This window comes from Lactuca sativa, chromosome 8 (assembly GCF_002870075.4).
Source record: "Lactuca sativa cultivar Salinas chromosome 8, Lsat_Salinas_v11, whole genome shotgun sequence".
Taxonomy (NCBI): domain Eukaryota; kingdom Viridiplantae; phylum Streptophyta; class Magnoliopsida; order Asterales; family Asteraceae; genus Lactuca; species Lactuca sativa.
The window spans coordinates 317068869-317082034 of record NC_056630.2 but is presented as its reverse complement, the minus strand read 5'-3'; the positions used below and the strand labels follow the sequence as shown (position 1 = coordinate 317082034).

The 13166-nt window shown below is 42.1% G+C and overlaps 1 pseudogene; it reads right to left on the bottom strand.

Moving 5' to 3' along the window:
- Window positions 1-10393, bottom strand: part of LOC128128020 (uncharacterized) — a 97972-nt pseudogene extending 87579 nt beyond the window's left edge.
- Between the last annotated feature and the right edge of the window lie 2773 nt (window positions 10394-13166).

Genomic DNA, 13166 nt, shown 5'->3' with positions numbered 1-13166 from the left:
GGCTCATGGCAGTTATGGAAGTTCTGTATGACCATCAGATAACCGTAGCATTCATTAGGTGGTAGACAGGCGTGGAAGTATGGTAAGTCTACGACTTGGCCCGAAGCATCCTATGGGATAAATTAGGTCATACCAAGAATGGTTGGGAGAATGTGGAAGGGCTTCATATTGTAGTATGGTATGGATCCTAGGGTTTTGGTAAGTGGTAACAGAGACATTGTTGGATTCCTGTCGGTCGGTGGGATGATGGTCGTATGCTTATAGGCCCACTGGAAGCTGGTCGGGAATCTTCATGGTTGAGATCGAGATTTGGAAAGAACGGTGAGGAACCGTGAGCTTCTCATCTTGATGGTTGGGTGGTGTCACGATGTATCATGGACCAGTGGCGGAAGGATTCACATGGTTGAAACTCAGTAGTTAATTGTTTGAGGCTCTTAGGTCTTGGATCGTTAGTCTTTATGGCATGCTCGGGTAATAGTGCATTGATTGGAAGTCGGATGACTCAGAGACGAACCAAGTTGGATCAAGTGGAAAGTAAGAGTTTGTTAGAGTGTTATTTGTGCATCGTATGTATTTTGCTGAATGTTTGCTTTGTGAACCCCGTTTGCTTGCGGGCGGCATATTTGAAGCTTGGATACCAATTTTGGGTTTAAATTCTAAAGTCTCGAGTCATGAAGTTCGTCATAAATGTATCGAGTGTTTTGTCAGGTGGGGATACAAGTTGTCACACCCCAATACCACGAACGGCGGAAACGTTTAGGGGTGGAGTACATCATGTACAATATCACAACAGTGTAATATAATAAACAAGCAACAACATCATCCATTGCATTATAAGTAAAGTTTAATACATGTGTGTTCTTTCATTGTAATAAGACACCAAAACTATACAATCAAAATAAAAGACGAGACTTGTCTGCTCCGTCTTCTCAAAACATGGCCATCGTACCTGTCTACTGCTAACCTGAGAATACAAGTTATTTTGAAAGCGAGTATCAGCTTTAAAGCTGGTGAATTCATAAGAAATTAAGTGTCGTTGTCTTGCTTAGGAAAATATGCTATGAAGGCCATGTAAACCTTTAAATGAAAATGTTGAGGTAAATATGAAATCCCTAGAAAAACCCTTATTTTCTGTAAGTATGAAATGTAGTCTTCTACCAAGACCCGAATGTTCTGTAAGTATGAAGCGTAGTCTTCTACTAAGACCCGAATGTTTTGTAAGTATGAAGTGTAGTCTTCTACCAAGACCCGAATGTTTTGTAACTAAAATGATAGTTTTTCCTTTGGTTGCTTAGTACTAATGTACTTAGTCTAACTCATCGTTTATGTGAAGGTATCACAAAATAAAGTAAACAGGAAAAATCATGTATGTACGTGTTATCCCGAGGTACTAGGGCTAACACGACGAATGTAAACGTTATCCCGAGGTACTAGGGATAACGTAATACATATAATCTAATGAACATCCGAAGATTGTCCACTTGTCCTCTGTAGCAGCAGCAGGTCGGAGGAATGGTTAGTCCCTGTAAAGGTACTCCTAGTATAAGTAATAACCGTAGGCATCCGTAGATGTTCATCATCCACTGTTGCTAACAGATGAGTTCCGGACTGGTTAGTCCCGTACGTATATCCCGAGGTACTGTGGGATAGAGGCCCATCTAGGTATCCTGAGGTACTGTGGGATAGGGTCCTGTCTAGATATCCCGAGGTACTGTGGGATATGCAGGAAGATTTACACAGAAGGTACTAATAATTCATCCTCGCAATTCGAGATACATGTATTCATGTTAATGTACATAGTTAAGTGTATCTACGTAAAGGTACTCATGTAATGCGTTCATGTACGCGTGTTCATGTATCATGTAAGTATATGTAAACGTACTCATGTATCAGGTAATCAATTGTAAAGGTACTCATGTATCAAGTAATGTACTGGTATAGACTCATGAATGAACAGACTCTTGTGTGATTCCTTGTAATAGGAATTATGTTTGAAATCTCCAAATTATCCCTATGATAATTTACTGGAAGGTAATTGGTTGTTCAAGTATGTTTATACACTCTTACTACTCAAAAGTGTGAAAAACTAAATGAAAGTTGTAAACTATAACATCAATACAGATATAAGAATATAAGTGTACATGCATTAGCTCAAGAGTGAAAAATGGTTTTGTAAGACATCTTATGGATTTTGAACAATAATTAACAATGACTTGATGTCAATTTAATATACGTTTCAAAGGTAAAACATTTGGTAACAATGTGTTTTTAAGATTTAAAACCATTTCTTGCGTCACATTTTTTAGTAAGTGAAATATGTTAAATGACAAACACAGTTATAAAATACATATCAATGATTTAATGACATGTTTGTTTCTACTTGTATTCCCCCCCCCCCTTTAAAGCATTTAAAATCATTTAAAACATTTATTAGGGGTATGAACTCACCTGTAGTTGGTGATTGGGATGAACTGAACAGTATAGGATGGCTAGGTGTCAAGCGAGGACTTGTACATGCACTACGATCCTAATGAACATATAATCACACATATATGCACTCAATTAGACTCAAATAACTAATTGATAAGGTTAAGACATCCTAGACATAATAAACACTTTACATAAGTGTTTTAAGCCTTAAGGATTGCATCTAAGCTATTGTGGGACAAGGTATTTGTGTTTAGGGTTTCAAAGGACCCTATATGTGAGTTTACTCCCCATATACCATCACACATGGAGTTTACGGTTGTAAACTCTTGAGTTTACGGCCGTAAACTCCCAACCATGGGGGTTTGGTGTGTTTTGAAGTCCCAAATGATTCCTATAATTATTCTAACTTGGTGGTTAAATTCTTGGAAGGGTTTAAGGTCTAGAAATACTCCAATTAGGAGTTTACGGCCCTGAGGCCATTCCCCTTAGAGTTTACGGCCGTAAACTCTTAGTATGGTGTGTTTTTGATGCTTTCAAGTCTCTTGCACTTGTGGTATAGGTTCTAGACTTTTATTCCTAGCATATGAAGGCATTAGGCACACCTTGGTGCCCTTTTTAGGAGTTTACAGCCCAAGAACCATGCCTTGGCCGTAAACTCACTTTTTTAAGTGATTTTGATGTGGTTCAAGCCCTTGATTAAATGGGAACAAGTCTAGGTAATTGTCTAAGGCTTTAGGAGCCTTAAAAGTACCATTTTGAGGTTGAAATTGGAGTTTACAGCCTATGATATTCTTGGGCCGTAAACTCCCAATCTTGGGTGGATTTTGGTTGTTTTCTTGTCCTTAATACACCTACAATTTAGTCTAAGGCAGTTGTATAACACAAGGGTCGGTTTTGGCTTTGTTTCGGGAGTTTACCGCCCAAGAACACCTTGGGGAGTAAACTCCTAGATCTAATGATTTAGCCATCTAAATCATGTTATAAGCACATAATAAGCATTCTAACACTAGTAGAAAGAGTTACTCACGTTTTGGTATAAAAACCCGAAGATCCGTGAGAGAGAAAATGGCTTTTCTCTAGATGGAAATGTGAATAATGAATGAATTTGGTTCAGAAATCTATTTATAGTCCTGAAATATTTTTGGCAGAAAATATTTTTATTCCTGAAATGATCTCTAATATAATAGAGTGTTGGAATAACAGTGTTGCAAAAAACCCTAGTGCACCCACTCTCCTCATATTTCCTGAAGTGTAAACCCTGAATTACTCAAACTTACGCATAAAGTCTGAAAGTTAACTGTGACTGCTATAACTTCTATTGAAGTGATATAGTTTGTACATAATGGAAATTTCGGGTTGTCACATCATCCCCCTGTTAGAAGGAATTTCGTCCCGAAATTAGAATTTAAGCAACTAAGAAATTACAAATAACTAAGCAAAAAGGTGAGGGTATTTCAGTTTCATCTGATCCTCACGTTCCCAAGTGAATTCCGGTCCACGCTTTGTGTTCCAACGCACCTTCGCTATCGGGATACGGCTCTGCTTTGTTTGCTTGACCTCTCGGTCCATGATTTCTACTGGTTCCTCCACGAAGTTGAGGCTCTCGTTGATCTCGATCTCGTCGAGTGGGATAACAAGAGTCTCGTCGGATAGACACTTTTTCAAGTTTGACACGTGGAAGGTAGGATGTACGTTACTGAGTTCTTTCGGTAGATTGAGCTTGTAAGCCACAGGGCCGATTCTTGCGAGAATCTAGAAAGGCCCTATGTATCTTGGATTGAGCTTCCCAAGCTTTCCAAAGCGTATTAAGACCTTCCAGGGTGAGACCTTTAGTAGGACTCGGTCGCCCACCTGGAATTCCAATGGTTTCCTACGTTTGTCAGCGTAGCTTTTCTGCCGGTCTCTAGAGGCTTTCAATCGTTCACGAATTTGAACGATCTTCTCTGTCGTTTCCCGAATGATCTCCGGACCCGTGAGAGTGCTTTCGGGAACTCGTCCCTTAGCTAACTGGGTATCATCCACTTCAGCCCAGCACAGAGGGGATCTGCACTTTCGGCCATAGAGGGCCTCGAATGGAGCTGCCTTTATGCTCGTATGATAACTGTTGTTGTAGGAAAATTCAACAAGGGGTAAATAGATATCCCAAGCTTTTCCAAGGCAATCACACAGGCACGCAACATATCTTCTAAGGTTTGGATAGTTCTCTCACTTTGCCCGTCGGTCTGTGGATGGTAGGCTGTACTCATATCCAGCCTAGTTCCTAGGGAACTTTGTAATGACTGCCAGAACCTCGAAGTGAATCTACTATCTCGGTCTGAGATGATAGATAAAGGAACACCATGCAGCCTTACAATCTCCCTAATGTAAGTTCTGGTAAGTTTCTCCATCTTGTCTGTTTCTTTGATCGGTAGGAAGTGTGCAGACTTGGTCAGTCTATCGACGATGACCCATATGGAATCAAGTCCACCCGTCGTCTTGGGCAACTTGGCTATGAAGTCCATAGTGATCCGCTCCCACTTCCATTCTGGTATCTCCGGTTGTTGTAGAAGACCGGAGGGTTTCTGGTATTCGACCTTGACCTTTGCGCAAGTAAGGCATTTACTCACGAAGGTAGCAATATCTGCTTTCATGTTAGGCCACCAGTATAACTTTTTAAGATCCATATACATCTTATCTGAACCCGGGTGGACGGAATAACGAGTGTTGTGAGCTTCGGTAATGACCAAGTCTCTGAAGCCACCGTGTTTCGGTGCCCAGATCCGATCCATGAGGTATAAGGCTCCGCCACCCTTGACTTCCAAGTTCTTATCCATCCCTCTAAGGGATTCACCCGCCACGTTTTCAGGTTTCAAAGCGTCGAGCTGAGCCTCCTTTATTTGCGTGGACAAGTGTGAATGGATAGTTAGAGTCAAAGATTTTACTCTACGATCTGTATATTCTTTCCGACTTAGGGCGTCGGCTACTACATTGGCTTTACCCGGATGATAACGAATTTCACACTCGTAATCACTAAGTAGCTCGACCCACCGTCGTTGTCTCATGTTGAGCTCTTTCTGGTCGAAAATGTGTTGTAGACTCTTATGGTTTGTAAAGATCGTGCTTTTTGTACCGTACAGGTAATGTCGCCAGAGCTTCAGAGCGAACACAACTGCTCCTAGTTCGAGATCGTGGGTTGTGTAGTTAACCTTATGTGTCTTCAGTTCTCTCGAGGCATAGGCTATGTCTTTACCTCGCTGCATCAGAACACATCCGAGTCCTTGATTGGATGCATCGCAATAGACAATGAAGTCTTCTATCCCTTCGGGAAGGGATAGTATCGGGGCGGTGCACAAGGCTCGTTTGAGCGTTTGGAACGCTCTTTCCTGTTTCTCTTCCTAGTCGAAGGCCACGCCTTTCTGTGTCAGGGTTGTAAGAGGTTTCGCTATGCTGGAGAAGTTCTGAATGAACCTGCGATAGTAGCCAGCTAGACCTAGAAATTAACGAATTTCAGTAGGTGTCTTTAGTGCTGACCAGTTCTCGATGGCCTTAATTTTGGATGGGTCCACGTGTATACCTTCTTCGTTAACCACATGGCCGAAGAATTTGACTCGCCGAATCCAAAATTCGCACTTTGAGAACTTCGCGTAGAGCATCTCCGATCGCAAAGTTTCTAAGATTTTACGGAGATGTTGACTATGTTCCTCCTTACTTCGAGAGTAGATGAGTATGCCATCAATGAAGACGATGACGAACTAATCCAAGTAAGGACGACACACCCTATTCATCAGATCCATGAATACTGCGGGCGTGTTAGTTAATCCGAACGGCATTACTACAAACTCGTAGTGCCCATAACGAGTTCGTAATGCTGTCTTGGGAACATCCTCCTCTAATACTCGTAGTTGGTGATATCCAGATCGCAGATCTATCTTCGAGAAGTAGTTGGCTCCTTGAAGTTGATCAACCAAATTGTCAATGCGGGGCAAGGGATAACGATTTTTAATGGTATGTTTGTTGAGTTCTCTATAGTCGATGCACATGCAAAACGATTCATCAACCCTAGGGTATGTTTTCCGAAGTTAGATTGATTGGTACTCAGTTTCGCGGAATAAATTATCAAATTTGGTTCGTAGTTGTAGTTCTGAGAGTTCCTGGTTGGTTCTCACTGGAAGTTGGGTCTTGCAATTAGGGAGAGAAAGGTATTTGTTGTGATTGAGTAATTGCAAGATTATTGTGTTGTTTATTGGCAGCTGTGGGTTTCCATGTGGTCTCTCAAGTTTTCCTTATAAGATGACTTGATTTCAAAGTGGTTAAAGGGAGTTTATGCAATATGTTGATGTTGTTCGTGTTCCACTTCAACGTTATTTAGCTGAGCCTCGTGTTGGAATCTTCCTTTGATTCAGGTGGAGGGTTCAAGAACAGTGAATAGTCAGAGGTTGTGTTTTTCAAGTGGTATCAGCGAGATAATTTGGGGCCAGAAGGGTTCTGTATGGTTCAGGTTTCAAACTGAAGTCATTTTGAATGTGTTCCGAGATGGTTTTGCCTGCTTAGGAGTTCGAAAAGATATTGGATATCCGAAATTCGGGCAGAGAAGTGATGGTTATTCCTTATTGGTTAAGTTAGTGGGTTAAGGCCTCATTATTAGTCCGGGTATGTGAGTTTCACTATGATTGGGTTTGATTAAAGTATTGGAAGGCGTTTGCATGTACGAGTCGACTTCTTAGTTCGGATCGGGATTCGAGAAGGATTGTTTAAATGGCCTGGGGTGTAGTAGGGAGCAATTTCGAGGACGAAATCCAATTTAAGTGCGGGAGAATTGTAACACCCTATGTAATTTCATTTTTGACCCTAAGTATTTAATTTGTTTCAAAACAGTCCCATGGCTCACTTAATGAAAATGCAATTTCAGGTGAGTATGTTGGGCGTACTCACGAGTACGTTAAGTGTACGTAACAAATGAGAAAACCTGAATCTTTAGGATTTAAACCCTATTTAAGCATCATAATCTTCTAAATACCTTTTTCCCTCATCAGCCTCCATCTCCCAATTCATCCCTAGCAAACCTTAATCCTTTGTGTGAGCCTTTTTGAGCTTGAGAGTGCATTTTTTGTGTTCTTGAAGGAAGAAGAAGGAGGTTGAACCATCTTGGAGGATCAAGGCATCTTGGATCCAAAAGTGTTTCACCCTTAAGCATGCTTTGAAGGTATAAAGTATGAAACTTGATGAGTTATTTGCTTAGATCTTGCTAGCCTTGAGTTTGTGTTCATATGTGGTCCCATAAGGTTTGTGTTCATGAGTATCACTTAGTTTAACTAGAAGAGTTGTCCTATCAAACATTTTGAGGTGCTAAGAACCATAAAAGTGTGATCTTGGTCCTTCTATCCCTTCCATGCAAGACTTATGATGTCTTAATGGCATAATAAGTTAGGGTTTTAGCTTTTGGATCTTTTCTAGCCATGGAAAGTCATAAAGGTCGAACCTTTACGACTTAGAATGATGTTTTGTGTCTAGATCTGAATTTGGATGAATAGTTTTTAAGAATAAGCATTTAATTATAAGGAGTTGGTCCAGGCGGAGTATGTTGGACGTACCAAGTGGTACGTTGCACGTACTGGGCTGAATCCCCGATAATTGCTTTGGTCGCGAAAACACTGAGTGTAGTAACTGAGTACGTTATGCATACTCAGTCAACTTGACTTTCCTTAACTTTTTGACTTTTGACCTTTGACCTGGGGTTTAACCAAGTTTGACTTTCCTTAACTTTTTGACTTTTTGACTTTTGACCTTTGGGTAATTTGAGTTGTAGTTTGAGTTTAGGTCACTGTATGATTTATAAGTGACATGTAGAGTTGGAATTTGGAGCAACGTCCTTTTCTACTATCTTTTCAAACTAAGAGGTAAGTTTTCCTCACTGTCCTTGTGGGTCAAAGGCATGACGGCCCATTAGATTATATGTATCTTGGTTTAGGATGTTGCTATGACATAGTGATCTGATGGAATTTGCATGTTTATCTATTTTCTGTTATATATTTATCTATTGCATATGTCGAAATAATGTGGTTTGGGTTGAGGTTACACTGCTTTGTGCTGTCAACCAACAAACCCAATGGCAATCCAATCTAGAGATTGTGGTCCAGTGGTAATCTAATGGGGAGATAGTGGTCCAGAGTGGCAATCCTATCGGGAGATTGTAGGCTAGTGGAACTCCGATCAGGAGATTATGGGCTAGAGTGGCAATCCAACCAGGAGGTGGGCCAGGGTAATCAAGTCTGGAGACTGTGGGCCTATTATGCATTTTGTATCTTCGTTGGCTGTGTGTTGTATTTGGGGAAACTTGATAAACTTTGGCTTACAATTTAAGTTTTATGTTTCAGGTACTTCCGATGAACGAGGCAAGACAAAGGTTTGATCGTGCACATCATTTAGTTTTTATGAGATTTGATTTTGGGATACTCTGATTTGTGATTTGACTTTTGGAAAATAAGTTTTGTTAATATTTATTGTTGTGGGTTGGTTTTAATAAAAAGAAAAATTTTACCTTGATTTTTGGGATGTTACACTTGATTTTCAAAGCGTCGAGCTGAGCCTCCTTTATTTGCGTGGACAAGTGTGAATGGATAGTTAGAGTCAAAGATTTGACTCTATGACCAGTATATTCTTTCCGACTTAGGGCGTCGGCTACTACATTGGCTTTACCCGGATGATAACGAATTTCACACTCGTAATCACTAAGTAGCTCGACCCACCGTCGTTGTCTCATGTTGAACTCTTTCTGGTCGAAAATGTGTTGTAAACTCTTATGGTCTGTAAAGATCGTGCTTTTTGTACCGTACAGGTAATGTCGCCAGATCTTCAGAGCAAACACAACTGCTCCTAGTTCGAGATCGTGGGTTGTGTAGTCAACCTCATGTGTCTTCAGCTGTCTCGAGGCATACGCTATGTCTTTACCTCGCTGCATCAGAACACATCCGAGTCCTTGATTGGATGCATCGCAATAGACAATGAAGTCTTCTATCCCTTCGGGAAGGGATAGTATCGGGGCGGTGCACAAGGCTCGTTTGAGCGTTTGGAATGCTCTTTCCTGTTTCTCTTCCCAGTCGAAGGCCAGGCCTTTCTGTGTCAGGGTTGTAAGAGGTTTCGCTATGCTGGAGAAGTTTTGAATGAACCTGTGATAGTAGCCAGCTAGACCTAGAAATTGACGAATTTCAGTAGGTGTCTTTAGTGCTGACCAGTTCTCGATGGCCTTAATTTTGGAAGGGTCCACGTGTATACCTTCTTCGCTAACCACATGGCCCAAGAATTCGACTCGCCGAATCCAAAATTCGCACTTTGAGAACTTCGCGTAGAGCTTCTCCGATTGCAAAGTTTCTAAGATTTTACGGAGATGTTGACTATGCTCCTCCTTACTTCGAGAGTAGATGAGTATGTCATCAATGAAGACGATGACGAACTGATCCAAGTAAGGACGACACACCCTATTCATCAGATCCATGAATACTGCGGGCGCGTTAGTTAACCCGAACGGCATTACTACAAACTCGTAGTGGCCATAACGATTTCGTAAGGCTGTCTTGGGAACATCCTCCTCTAATACTCGTAGTTGGTGATATCCGGATCGCAGATCTATCTTCGAGAAGTAGTTGGCTCCTTGAAGTTGATCAAACAAATCGTCAATGCGGGGCAAGGGATAACGATTTTTAATGGTAAGTTTGTTGAGTTCTCTATAGTCGATGCACATGCGAAACGATCCATCCTTCTTCTTGACGAACAAGACCGGTGCTCCCCATGGTGAGAAGCTTGGTCGAATGAATCCCTTCTTGAGAAGTTCGTTAAGTTGACTGGAAAGTTCCTGCATTTCATCCAGTGCCAGACGATAAGGAGATTTGGCTACGGGGGTAGCCCCTGGCACTAAGTCGATTCTGAACTCGACTTGGCGTTGTGGTGGTAAACCGGGAAGTTCTTCTGGGAATATGTCGGGAAAGTTGCGTACTTCTAGGATTTTCTGGATGTCTTTCAGTTCTTGACTGGTATCGACGACGTGTGTGAGAAATGCATGGTACTCCTTTCGCAAGCACTTCTGAGCTTGAATGCACGAAATGATGCGAAAGCTCGTACTAGGTTTGTCGCCGTGGATACTAAATTTTCGTTGTTAGGAAGGTTAAGACGAACTGCTTTTTCGAAGAACTTAATGTCGGCACGAAGAAGACTCAACCAATCCATACCGATGATAACGTCGAAATATTTAATTGGGACTGGCATGAGATCTATCTTGAAAGTATGGCCATCTAGAGTTAAAGTACAACCTACGTATATGTAGTTTGTACTCTCTGTTTTCCCGTTAGCCATTTCTACCGTGAATGAATTATCTAATGCACATGGTTTTTGTTTAAGCAGGTGTGCAAATTTGTGACTTACAAAACTTTTACCGGCTCCACTATCGAAAAGTATGCAAGCGTATGAGTTATCGAGGAGGAGCGTACCAGTAACTATCGTAGGATCAGCTACTGCTTCCTCGTGGCCTAGGGCCATAACTCTTCCTACCCCTCCAGCCATTCCTACTTTAGGGCAGTTCCTCTTGTAGTGGCCCACTTCGCCACAACCGTAGCAAGTTTGGCCCATACCAGCATTAGGAACCTGGGCGGATTGAGCTGTTGGAGTCTTGTAGAAACGGGTTGTATGCCCCTTCCTATTGCAGTTAGTGCACTGCATCTCCTTGCAAGGTCCGTTGTGGTGGTAGTTGCACTTGGTGCATTTCGGGAGCGTTCCAGCATATGTTCTTGCTGGTAAGAGGTTCGCAGGGGCAACAGGAGTCACTGTGGCAGCATTGATCGCCACAAGTTGTTGCTTATTGGAGGATCCTTGCGGAGCCCCTCTTTTCCTCTTATTCCACCCCTTCTTGGTGTAGTCGGGGTTGGACTTTTGTGGTACAGGTGTAGAGATTGTTGGGTTCTGAGGTTTCCGGTGATCGATGAGAGATTGTGCCAGTTCCTTGGCGCTATCAAACGTAATAGGCCTGGAAGCGATCACACTTGACTGGATCTGGGGCGACAGTCCCCAGATATATCTCTCGATCTTTTTGCTCTGGAGAGCAACCATATCAGGGCATAAGTTTGCCAAATCACAGAACCTATTTGTGTAGGTAGTGATGTCAGATCCAACCATTTGTAGACCCCAGAATTCTTGCTCGAGTTTTTGTATTTCACCTCGAGGACAGTATTCTTTCATCAGCATGTCTTTCAACTTTTCCCAGCCGATGGAATACGCCACCACCAAAGTTAGATAGTTAACATGGCTGTTCCACCATGTTAGTGCTCTGTCAGAGAAGGTACAATCTGCAAACTTGACCTTGTTGCCCTCCTGGCAAGCACATATTTCAAAGACAGATTCCATCTTTTCAATCCATTGTCTCAACACCATTACACCCCCAGTTCCATTGAAGTTGCAGGGTTTGGCGTTAGTGAAGTCCTTATAGGTGCATTCCCGAGGGTGTCCATGGCTTTCGCCGTGGTTCGAGGGTGGTGCACCAGTTCCTGATCCACTAGGGGTAGGAGCGTTGATTGCTGACATAGCAGTTGCAACTGCTGCTGTGAAAGCTGCCTGGAACATGTTGGCATCAAAAGGATTTGGTGGTTGAAGAGGTACAGGTGGTGCTGGAGGTGGTGGTATTGGTGCTTCGTTGTTTGGGTTTCGCCTTGGATTCCTGCGTGGTGGCATCTTTAACTGTACGTTTAAAAGATGACGAAATGGATAAGAATAAATGATTAATGAATGTGTCTCATGGACTAAATCCCCATAGCCCAACAACAGAAAGAATAGTATCACTAAATGAAGAAGATAGCATTTGGATAATAATTTCCATAAGATTAGATATCCGTCAATAACACTGGAATTACAGATGTAACAAGTTAGGGAAAAATGGCCTAGAAGTAGGCCTTACATCAACCAAGATGGAAAATTTTGACAGAATTAAGACTAGATCAAGACCTAACAGGTCTAAGATTTATACAGATAGGAAATTAGACCAAAGTTTTACATAATCTAGGTTATATCCAAAAGATGAATCGACGAGATTCTATCGGCGATGAGAACTGCTAGCATGAGTCCTCGATCCCGACAGTAGACGTTCAATGTCCCTTATACGCCTGTCCGACCTTGCTTGCTAAGCTCGAAGTTCCCTAACTTCAGCTTGGGTTTCAACAAGTTCCCTCTGCAGATTTGCATTGTAGACCAGAGTCCCTTCATGAGCATACTCTAGTTGGCGAATGTGGACAGTGTTAACACCAGAGTTGGCGTCAACTTCCAAGACTTGATTGATAGTCGCCTGAGCTATTATCGAGTTCCGAGAAATCCTACGTACCATGATTGGTAGGACTCTATCAGCAGAACCTCCTTCAGTGAGGTTGTAGAAACTTCGGTCTCCATTGTAGGGAATGGGCTGACCCTGTTCATGACTCCATGTAATCAAGTTAGTGGCCCACAGAGGTGTGGGTCCTTGAAACACAGGGCGAGGGTTCAGGTTTGGGTTTTGAGCATTTGGGGGTAGGTTGTTGACTTCTGGCTCCGAGTCAGAACTATCAAAAAAACCTTCAGCATGGTGATCATCCAAAGGAATTGGGTGATCATCTTCTGGTTCAGCCTCTAGCCAACCAGCATTGCCTTGGTTTGGGAAATACAGATCGCCATGGTGAAATCCAGCCCTTTTAATCTACGCGAGAAAAGGGATTATAAGAAATAGCTAAATAGACGAACTGACTAAG